The 9,765-nt window shown below is 38.5% G+C and overlaps 1 non-coding gene across 1 annotated transcript; it reads left to right on the plus strand.

The window, feature by feature from the left end:
* LOC141635931 (small nucleolar RNA R71) lies at positions 1-107 on the plus strand. The gene has a single exon (XR_012540584.1). It is a non-coding gene; the product is annotated as a small nucleolar RNA R71 (small nucleolar RNA).
* The last annotated feature ends 9,658 nt before the right edge of the window (positions 108-9,765 follow it).

A 9,765-nucleotide genomic window follows, 5' to 3' on the forward strand; every position in this document is an offset into this window, starting at 1 on the left:
AGTCCATGGTGTGGAAAAGAACGACAAGTGTCCTTAAATCTCTCCCATGCTTCACACAATGATTCCTCATCCCTTTTTTTGAACCCGGTGATTTGGGCTCTCAGCATGTTTGTCTTCTCCCGGGGATAGAATTTCTTGTAGAAGGCAAGTGCCAACTTCTTCCATGAGTCAATACACAGGGTAGCTTTGTCTAGGCTCTTCAACCATTGCTTTGCGGTACCGATCAAGGAGAAAGGAAATAATACCCATCGGATTTGATCTTGAGTAACTCCGGTTTGAGAAATCGCATCACAATAGTCATAAAAAGTCTCCATATGTGAATGAGGGTCTTCACTAGGCATTCCTCCAAATTGACTTCTCTCAACTAGTTGTATGAATGCAGATTTGGCAATGAAATTACCGGTTAAATGTGGTGGTGTAGGAGTACCATTTGGTAGGTTCTCCTCGGTTGGTACGGAATGTGATTAGAATTTAGGCATTGTGGGTTGATTTTGTGGTGAATTTTATATTGGGTTGTCCTCTCCTTCTCTTGCAAAAGGGTTGGTAAACTCAATATTATTTGGTTGGATGTCCACAATCTCTCCAATATCTACAACACTCGAATTACCTCTAGCAACTCTTCCATTGTTGGTTAAGGTTCTTTTAATTTCAAGATCAATAGGCAATGTATTACCTTGTGATCTCCTAGTCATGCAAAATATCAAACAACTTGAAAACAATTAGAACAATCTCGAGGAGATTGACTTCCCCAAGGTAAAGAAAGACACACTTAAAAACAATTAATGAAAATCAAATCAATTGAACACCGTCCCCGGCAACGGCGCCATTTTTGGTTCGGTTTAAAACTCATCGTCAAAAGCTACCAACCAAAACAATATTTATAACTTTACAAACTACTCTTAGGAAAGAGGCAAGTAAAGGTCGGATCCCAAGGGACGAGTATTGATGTAGGATTCTCAATCGTAAATGGTTGTCTTAGGGTGTCACAATTTGGCTTGAGATGAGATTGGTCTAAACTAATTAACAAAATAAAAATAAAGCAATGAAAACAAGCAAGATAATTAAAAAGGGATGTAAACAATTAATTAAAGGCACTAGGGTGTCATGGGTTCATAGGGGATTCATGGGAGTTGATCATACAAACATGTTCTCAATTAGATGCAAGCACTTATTGTTGTGATGGGATCGAGTTGTTGTATAAGCTTACAATCATTAAGAAGGTTGGGTCCCAGAGCCGAATCGATTATATTGTACAACACCTACAAGTCTACTTAATCCTTCCTATTCAACTATATGCATGGTCTAATGAGGCTCGAGTTGGTGTATAAGCTTACAAGCCTCATTGAAGAGATAGGTGATGGATCAAAAAATTCAAGGATTCATAGGCTCGCATTTCATCAAACATAACATGTGCATAAGTTGAAATCACAACAAGCAAGCAAATTAATTATGAAGACATATTAGATTAAGCATGAATCAATCCCCATGTTGGTTTCCCCTAATTACCCATTAACCCTAGCTAAGGAAACTACTTGCTCATTATCAAGTTTAGCATGCTAATAAGGTTGTGAATCATACTAACAAAGCAAAACATGATGAATAAATTAAAGTGATTAACAATAATTAAACAAGATTAAGAGAGAATTATACCTATGAAGATGATTCCAAATAATAAAGTAAAGAATAATAGAACTACTTGATGATTGATGGAAGGTTGTCAATCCTCCAAATATACCAAAATAATCTTCTAATTACCCAAAATAAAGGAAGAACAATAGAGAATTTAAGGAAAGATTAAGATGTGATTAATATTGAGAATTGTATTACAACTAAATTAAGACTAATTTGATGAGATTAGGAGAGTATATGATATGATTAAGAGGTGATGCTAATCTACGTAGTACAAAGGGGTATTTATACTAAAGATTAGGTACAAAGATTAGGGTTACTAAGGGCTTAAATGACTATTAAGACCCTAAGAAAAGTTGAGGAAATGCTCCTCTCAAAGGAAATAAATGGATTCCCATAGCTAGTCTTGCCACGATCCGCTCGGCTTGAGGTAAGGCACAGGCTCTTCTGACTTGTGATCCGCTCAGATCCAGGGGAAGACGCTTGGCTCCTTGCGCTGCAATCCGCTCGTCTTGGGCACAAGATGCCCGGATATTGCTGTTGTGAGACGCCCGGATCGTGCCTGATCCGCTCGGATTCCTGGGCAGACTGCTTCTCTTATTTTCCTCCTTAACAATCCGAAAGGATCATTTCGGGGATGCAAGGTTCCTTTCATCATTACCCATTTCACTTTATTATCTACTTAGGCCTCTAGTATTGGTCTTCTCTTTGATGCTTGGTCATTGGATGCGATCAATTTAGCTCCATTTCGCCTAATAAATGCAAGGTTAGCAATCCTTTCCTACCAAGGAGACAAAACCTCAAAGAATATGCAAAATTGGAAACTAAAGATAGTAAATGACCCAATTATGTGCTATAAAGCATGGGAACGAGGTTAATTCGGAGACTAAATGTGCTCAAATACGAGTCACATCATTTGTATAGGATAAGACGGTTTCATGAGACGGAATTGGGTCGGAATCGAGTAGCTTATGAAGATATGCTAAAAGGTAGTTTAATACGAGTCAATAATGTGTGTGCATATTTGTGTGTCCTTTACATTATTTGCATATTATGAGTTGTATTGCATCACATGGTAACGTTTGAGGATCTTGGTGAGTCTCTTATGTTGTTGGAAATGCATTGTAACATGATATTTGTTCATGAGGGCTCAAGGAGTCGGAATAATTGGGTAATAGATGTCCATGGCATGTTGAAGAGTGTGTTTCATAATTGGTATTACTTTGATGTGTGGTGTTGCATAATATATCGTTGTTGTTGTTGTATATGTTGAGGATATGGTTGTTGTTGAGGAGACATAAGGCGGTTGGGAGGACGTCTTACGCTTGAGTCGCCTCTTGAAGCTTCCCACTCAAAGAGGAATGTGCACATTATTGGCATGAGTACGTAGGGACACGTGTGGTTGAGGCCTGACGTCTGGCAGGGGATCTGATTGGCTTCCGGACCCGGTACGTCTTGGCGTTTCCCGGTACCTTTTTGTGAGGTGTGGTGTCGTGGGTGTGTCCCTGGAACCGGTGGTTATGAGTACATCTAGGCGTGTCTCGGTACCGGCGTGGTGATTATATAATAACATCTCATTCATATCATTGCCATGTTGCATATTTATCTATCATGTTGTGTCTTATGTTTATTATTGAAACTAACGTGTTATGTGTCTATGTAAATTGTCACCTATTTCCGAGGTGGCTTGTGTCGATCCATATGATATTTCCGATCATATGAGGAGCAAGTTAAGTACTGGTTGGTTTGATGTCATCTGAGAGACGGGACGAGCATCGGACTTGGAGTCGAGTAGTATAAATAGATAACTTAAATGGTAGACAAGTTGTATAATGTCTAGTTCACATATATTATTCATTTGTTCATAATTTGTAATCACTAAACTTGTTATTTATTTAAGTTATTTCTTAATTACAACTCCAATTCACCGCCTCGGGAAATCGAGATAGTAACATCCTCCCATTACCTTCGCCGGGTAAGAAGGGGGTGATACAAAAACACACCCCAACTCTTTCTTTGAGGCATCAGTATATACCTCAAAATTTTCACTTCCATCCGGTAAGGCTAAGCTAGGAGCTGTGGTTAAGTGCTCTTTAAGAGTTTAGAAATCTATCTCACAACTCTCATCCCACCTAAACCGGTTCTCCTTTCTCATCAAAGTTGTTAAGGGTTTAGCTATTTTCGAGAAATGTTTTACAAACCTCCTATAATACCCAGCTAACCCCAAGAAACTTCGAATATCGGCCACGTTCTTTGGTCTCACCCAATTAGAAACTGCCTTAATTTTACTTGGGTCCACTGCCACTCCCTTACTTGAAATCACATGGCTTAGGAAGGCCACTCTCTCTAGCAAGAACACACACTTACTCAATTTTGCATACAAGTCATTCTCCATCGGGGTTTGTAAAACAAGCCTCAAATGTTGTTCATGCTTCTCTCTAGTTTTTGAGTACACCAAGATGTCATCAATGAAAACAACCACAAACTGATCTAGGTAGGCACTAGACACTCAGTTTATTAAATCCATAAATACAGCGGGTGTATTAGTTAACCCAAAAGGCATTACTACAAATTCATAATGGGTTGTCTTAGGAATATACTTTTTCTTCACTCTCAACTGATGGTACCCCGATCTCAGGTCTATCTTAGAAAACACACCCACTCAGTTGGTCAAACAGGTCATCTATGCGAGGTAAAGGGTATCTGTTCTTGATGGTCACATTATTGAGCTCCCTATAGTCAATACACAACCTCATACTTCTATCTTTCTTCTGAACAAATAAGGCAGGTGCTTCCCAAGGTGATACACTCAGTCTCACATAGCCTTTCTTCAGCAACTCCTTTAACTGTTTCGTTAGCTCCTCCATCTCCTTAGGTGCCATTATATAGGGTGCTTTTGAAATTGGTCCCGTCCCAAGTTTCAAATCAATATCGAAGTCTATCTCTCTCTCTCTCTCTCTCTCTCTCTCTCTCTCTCTCTCTCTCTCTCTCTCTCTCTCAGGTGGTAACCTAGGAATTTCTTCAGGAAAAACATCAGAAAACTCACAAACCACTGGAATTTCCTCACTCATAGGTTTGGCCACTCTCATGTCTTGCACATGGCACATGTACATTTGACATCCCTTTCGTAGGTAACACTTAAAGGTTACGACATTTATAAATTTTACCTTAGGTTTAATCATAAAACACTTATATGACACTCTCACCCCTTTAGGTCCCCTCAAAGATATATTCCTTTTGTAATAATCTATAAAAGCTCTCTATTTAATAAATCAATTCATTCCCAGGATAATTTCAAAACCTCCTACAGGAAACTCAATTAAATCTATTGAAAACATCACCTCCCCAATCTTAATTTTAACGTCTTTATACATCTTAGTACATCTTATGGGCTCTCCCGAAGGTGTCCCCACTTTATCATTTGTAAGAATTGGGTCTTTAAACTCTAAAATCAAAGCATGCTCGCTAGCTACAAATGAATGGGTTGTTCCCGAATCAAATAACATGAATGAATGCTTAAGGTTTACAGGAAAAGTAACCGAAACAATGTGATTGTCATTCTCAGCCTCTGCTTTCTCGACCATCAACAATTTTCCTGCAGACTTCTGACATGCGCCTTGGAAAGTTGTGGCCGAGTTGTTCCCGGCCCTAACTCCACCCGCCTAGTTGCCATTTCCCACATTCTCCCTTTGGTTCATACCATACCCAATTGTTGCTTCCCTGATTGATGAATTGATTGAAATTGTTGTTGCTGATGTAGTTACTTCTCTGATTACTCCATTGCCCAAAATTACTCCTAGAGCTAGATTCAGGAGTCTTGAAACCACCACTTTCGTTGTTATTGTTATTTTAGCCATATCCTCCTCCTGATCTGCACTCGGTTTTCACATGCCAGAACTTCCGACAACCAAAGCATTGCTGCTTCGGGATGAAGCGTTGGTCGCGACCCCACTGACCCCACGACCGAAGCTCCCACTGCCCCTGCCTTCTTATCCTCTTTGTTGAAACCACCTAAATTGGTTATTGTTCGACCTCTTGTTTCCATTGGCATTCTCTACATTTTCCTTCTTCCTCTTCTCACCTTTCTCCTTCGCATCTTCCTTTAACATCTCCACTAACCTCTCTGCATAGCCTGCTCTTTGGTACACATCATCCACATTAGTTGGTATTCCAGCTGTAAGCTTCTGCTTTATCTCCATTAACAACCCATTTTCGAATCTTACTGCCATTATCTCATCTCCACAGTTTAAATCGGACACATACTTAGATAATTCCATAAACTTGTTCTGGTATTCCACCACGGTCATGCTCGGGTACAAAGATGTTCCTAAGCGTGTCTTTGAAGCTATTCCATAGAATGTACGGCTCATCACTTAGTCTATAAGCCTCCATCAAATCTTCACCACTCTTTTCCCACCATAATCCAACCTTTCCTCTCAGATAATATGCAGCTTGGTCTACACGTAGCTCCTCGGGAAAGTTAATCAGCTTGACCAGACTACTAATCTCCCTGCACCAATCTCCCAGCAACGAGGGCTCTCCCAATCCATCATACTTTGTTGGATTGTGATGAGGAATAATAGCACTCATCTTTGCTGCATCAACTACGGTCTCCTTGCCCTTGTGTGCTTCTTTCAACGCAGCTGACAGGTTGGTATTTGTCTCTTACAGCTTATCAATCTCCTCTTGAGTTATAGTTGTCGGGGTTGATTTCTTTGGAGGCATTTTTCAAAATTTCTATAAGAATATAAGACAAAGAATAAGCATGTGCTTATTAGGAACTAACTCAATTATTTTTAATACTTAAAATACGTTAAGATTTAATCGTTGCATGAATAATACACTACTCAATCGGGTTTATTTCACCCCAACTGAGGCCAATTATTACGGCATTAGTCCTTTATTGGGCAAAATATTCGGCCCAGATCTACCACAATTCATTCTATACTTCATATTATCATAGTCTATTCTCCCTACTTGGCTTAGGGGTACAAATTCCACATGTATTTCATATCACATTACACACAAGAACTCATAACTTCACATTGTTTATTAGTATGTTAACAACGGTAAAAGTTGTAATAACCACTAACACACATGATAACTTGCACAATGCAACATGATTGTTTCTTTTAATTTTTATATTTCGTGGATACTTGGCATTAGGCATTTTTACATTTTGATTGCTTTAACTTCACTACCCAATATCTTTCCGGTGTACTTACCATTCAGCCACTTAGCCTTATCCCATCACCATTGTACCTACATTTGTTAGATACATGATTCGTTACATTTAAACACCCATATCATGTGAAACACATAAAAAAGAATCCACTCTATCTACCCTCACACCTTTACTGTCAACGAGGTGCCCAGTTCAAAACTAAAAGGGCCATAACCTGAATTAAAGACGTCTCCCTAACCCGAGCTAAGGGGACTCCTTATAGTTTCTACCGAGTGTTTATTTCATTTAGACACATCCTAGGTTCATTTAATTCATTGGTTTTATGCCATAGGACCATCACTCTGATACCACTTTGTAACACCCCCACTTATCCAAGAGCCTTAGGCTAGGCATATCAGATAAAAGACGATGTTACCATCTCATTTGCCTGAGGTAAATAGAACATAAACTACGAATTGAGGTACTTTAATTAAAAAGGTAAACAGTTAAATGAAGTGTCTAATGTGAACTTATAACCTCACGGCCAAACACATCGAACCAACCATCATGCTAAATAAAATTTAAATTACAATCTGACAAATTAAGTGAAACTAAAGAGTAAAGTGCGGCTACTTAACATAAATAAAAGTGATGATATAGGTCCGAGCTCACACGTCCCAACCAAGCCACAACCATCAGCTATACCTGCTTATCACCTACTTCTATGACGGAAACAGTAATAAAAGACACATAGACACACACAAATCAACCTAATGATCTATAATAAATAAAAGGACAACATGTGAATAATATAAAATAAACAATGCAATGAATACGAAGTCACAATGCCATTGTCAAAACAATAAGTCATAAGTAGTCTATTGCCGAGGCTCTCAGCCCAAGCTCAACCACACCATGTGGACTAGCCACGCTAGGTCCAGGGCCAACTCCGAACACCATGCCCTGCATGTCCTATCCAAACCGAGGTCCATGGCTCTTCCACATCCCCGTGCCTGGCCTATCAATATCACAACCAATTTTCCAACTTCGTTGCCAAAACAGAATAAACCAAGGCTTTCACAATACAATAACTAAAATAAACAAATGCCAAGTACTTTAATAGCCAACAATGCCAAGTTCCTTTATAGTGAATTATATTAACATGTTAACGCCAAATAAAATATTATGAAATGCCAAGCAAATAACAGTCATGCTAATAAGATACCATCAACCAGTGAAATAGGCAATAACTACACCAAGGCCACGACGTTAAGGACCACATGCCACACATACTCGGCTAAGGGCCAATTACACAAACTAATTAGAAAATTCCGTCATATGAGATTATAATCATGCCAATAGCAATTAATTAAGATACCTAAACACATAATAAATCCCCGCAATCATATGTTGAGTAGCTAGACTACCTTTTAGCAATTGTAACTTAAGTAATCCAAGCAAAGCAACTCTAAAAGCTTCTTCAAAGAAACCGTCAACTAATTCAAAAAATTATACGAAATAATTACTAACTAATTTAAGTTTAAGACGGTATTAAATTGCTTAATTAAAACCAACACCCAACCCATGTCACGGCTAACTACCACTACGTCGCCACCTTGTCAACGACCAAAACAGCAGCCTAATAACATCGTACACCACCCTCACCAACACCACCTGTTCTCGGCCAACCCGTGCCCTAACCAAAACTCGTGTCCTTGCCCTAACACCAACACACAGACGCTTGCCCTATTACTCACCCTCGGCATTACCACAAATAGCACCACCTTGGTCACCACCGTGTTAACCACCAGCCCAGTAAACCACCCCCTTAACCACGGTCCTATGGTCTGCTCTAGCATACGGTACAACACGCCCATAACACATGTACACAGTTCAAGCCACCACCACAATTCCCATGGTCAAACCACCATGGTCAGGTCAACGGTGGTCAAATAGGTAGTCCACGGTGGTCATGGGTCAGAGGTGTTTCCCGGTGGTCAAAGACGGGTCAACTATAATATGTAAATAATTTATATTAGGTTTTAGTTACTTACCACGAATAAGATTAGCGCGAGGTGAAACCGTCTCACAATCTCTCTCAAATCTCCTCTTAAATCTCTCTTTCGCCTCTCTTATAAGGTGAGTTGTGTTTTTGTGAAAAAACGATCCAGGTGGTATATGAGGTAGGTATATATACAAGTCTTAAGGAAGAGTTTATGTAGTTTCCTTATAATAATAAATTAATAAAATATGTAAGACTAATCCAACTGTCCTTTGTACTACCCTACTCGGCCATATTTAACCTCTTTTCTTTTAATTGTTTATTTTATTTTCCTCTTGCTCTTATTACAATAATAAAACTCATAAAATGTAAAATGCCTTATAAAATATAAAATATAGACTAGATTGATAAACAGTACTAATATAAGGACCCATTTTTATAAACAGTACCAACATAATCAATAATTCATAATCAGTGCCAAAATATTTACTTTTATCTATGAATAGTACCAAGTCGCGTAAAAATCTCATCATAAAGTACTATATAAAGTAGAAGAAACCATCATTTAAATACAAATCTTGACTCATCCCCTTCCAAACTCCCTCCATTAGATGAAAGCACATGTAAAGTAGGAAAAAAATGAAGTAAAAAGGCGACTTGGTACTAATTGTTGATAAAAGTTATTATTTTGGTACTGTTTACGAATCTTTGATTATGTTGGTACTATTTATAAAAATGGTTCTTTATATTGGTACTGTTTATCAATTTAATCTAAAATATATCTTTAAAATATTTTATAAAAGCTTTTAAAAATACTGGGTATTACAAATAGACACCTCAAGAGTCTTAACAATCTCCATAAACTTGCCAAGTTGCTTGTCCTTTTTTCGGTTTTGCTTGTCTACTAGGAAAAAGTAGCCTATTGACAATAGACTCTTCCTCATCCTCACTCTTCCCTTTAATTCTTTTC

Source organism: Silene latifolia, chromosome Y, assembly GCF_048544455.1.
Source record: "Silene latifolia isolate original U9 population chromosome Y, ASM4854445v1, whole genome shotgun sequence".
NCBI classification, from domain to species: domain Eukaryota; kingdom Viridiplantae; phylum Streptophyta; class Magnoliopsida; order Caryophyllales; family Caryophyllaceae; genus Silene; species Silene latifolia.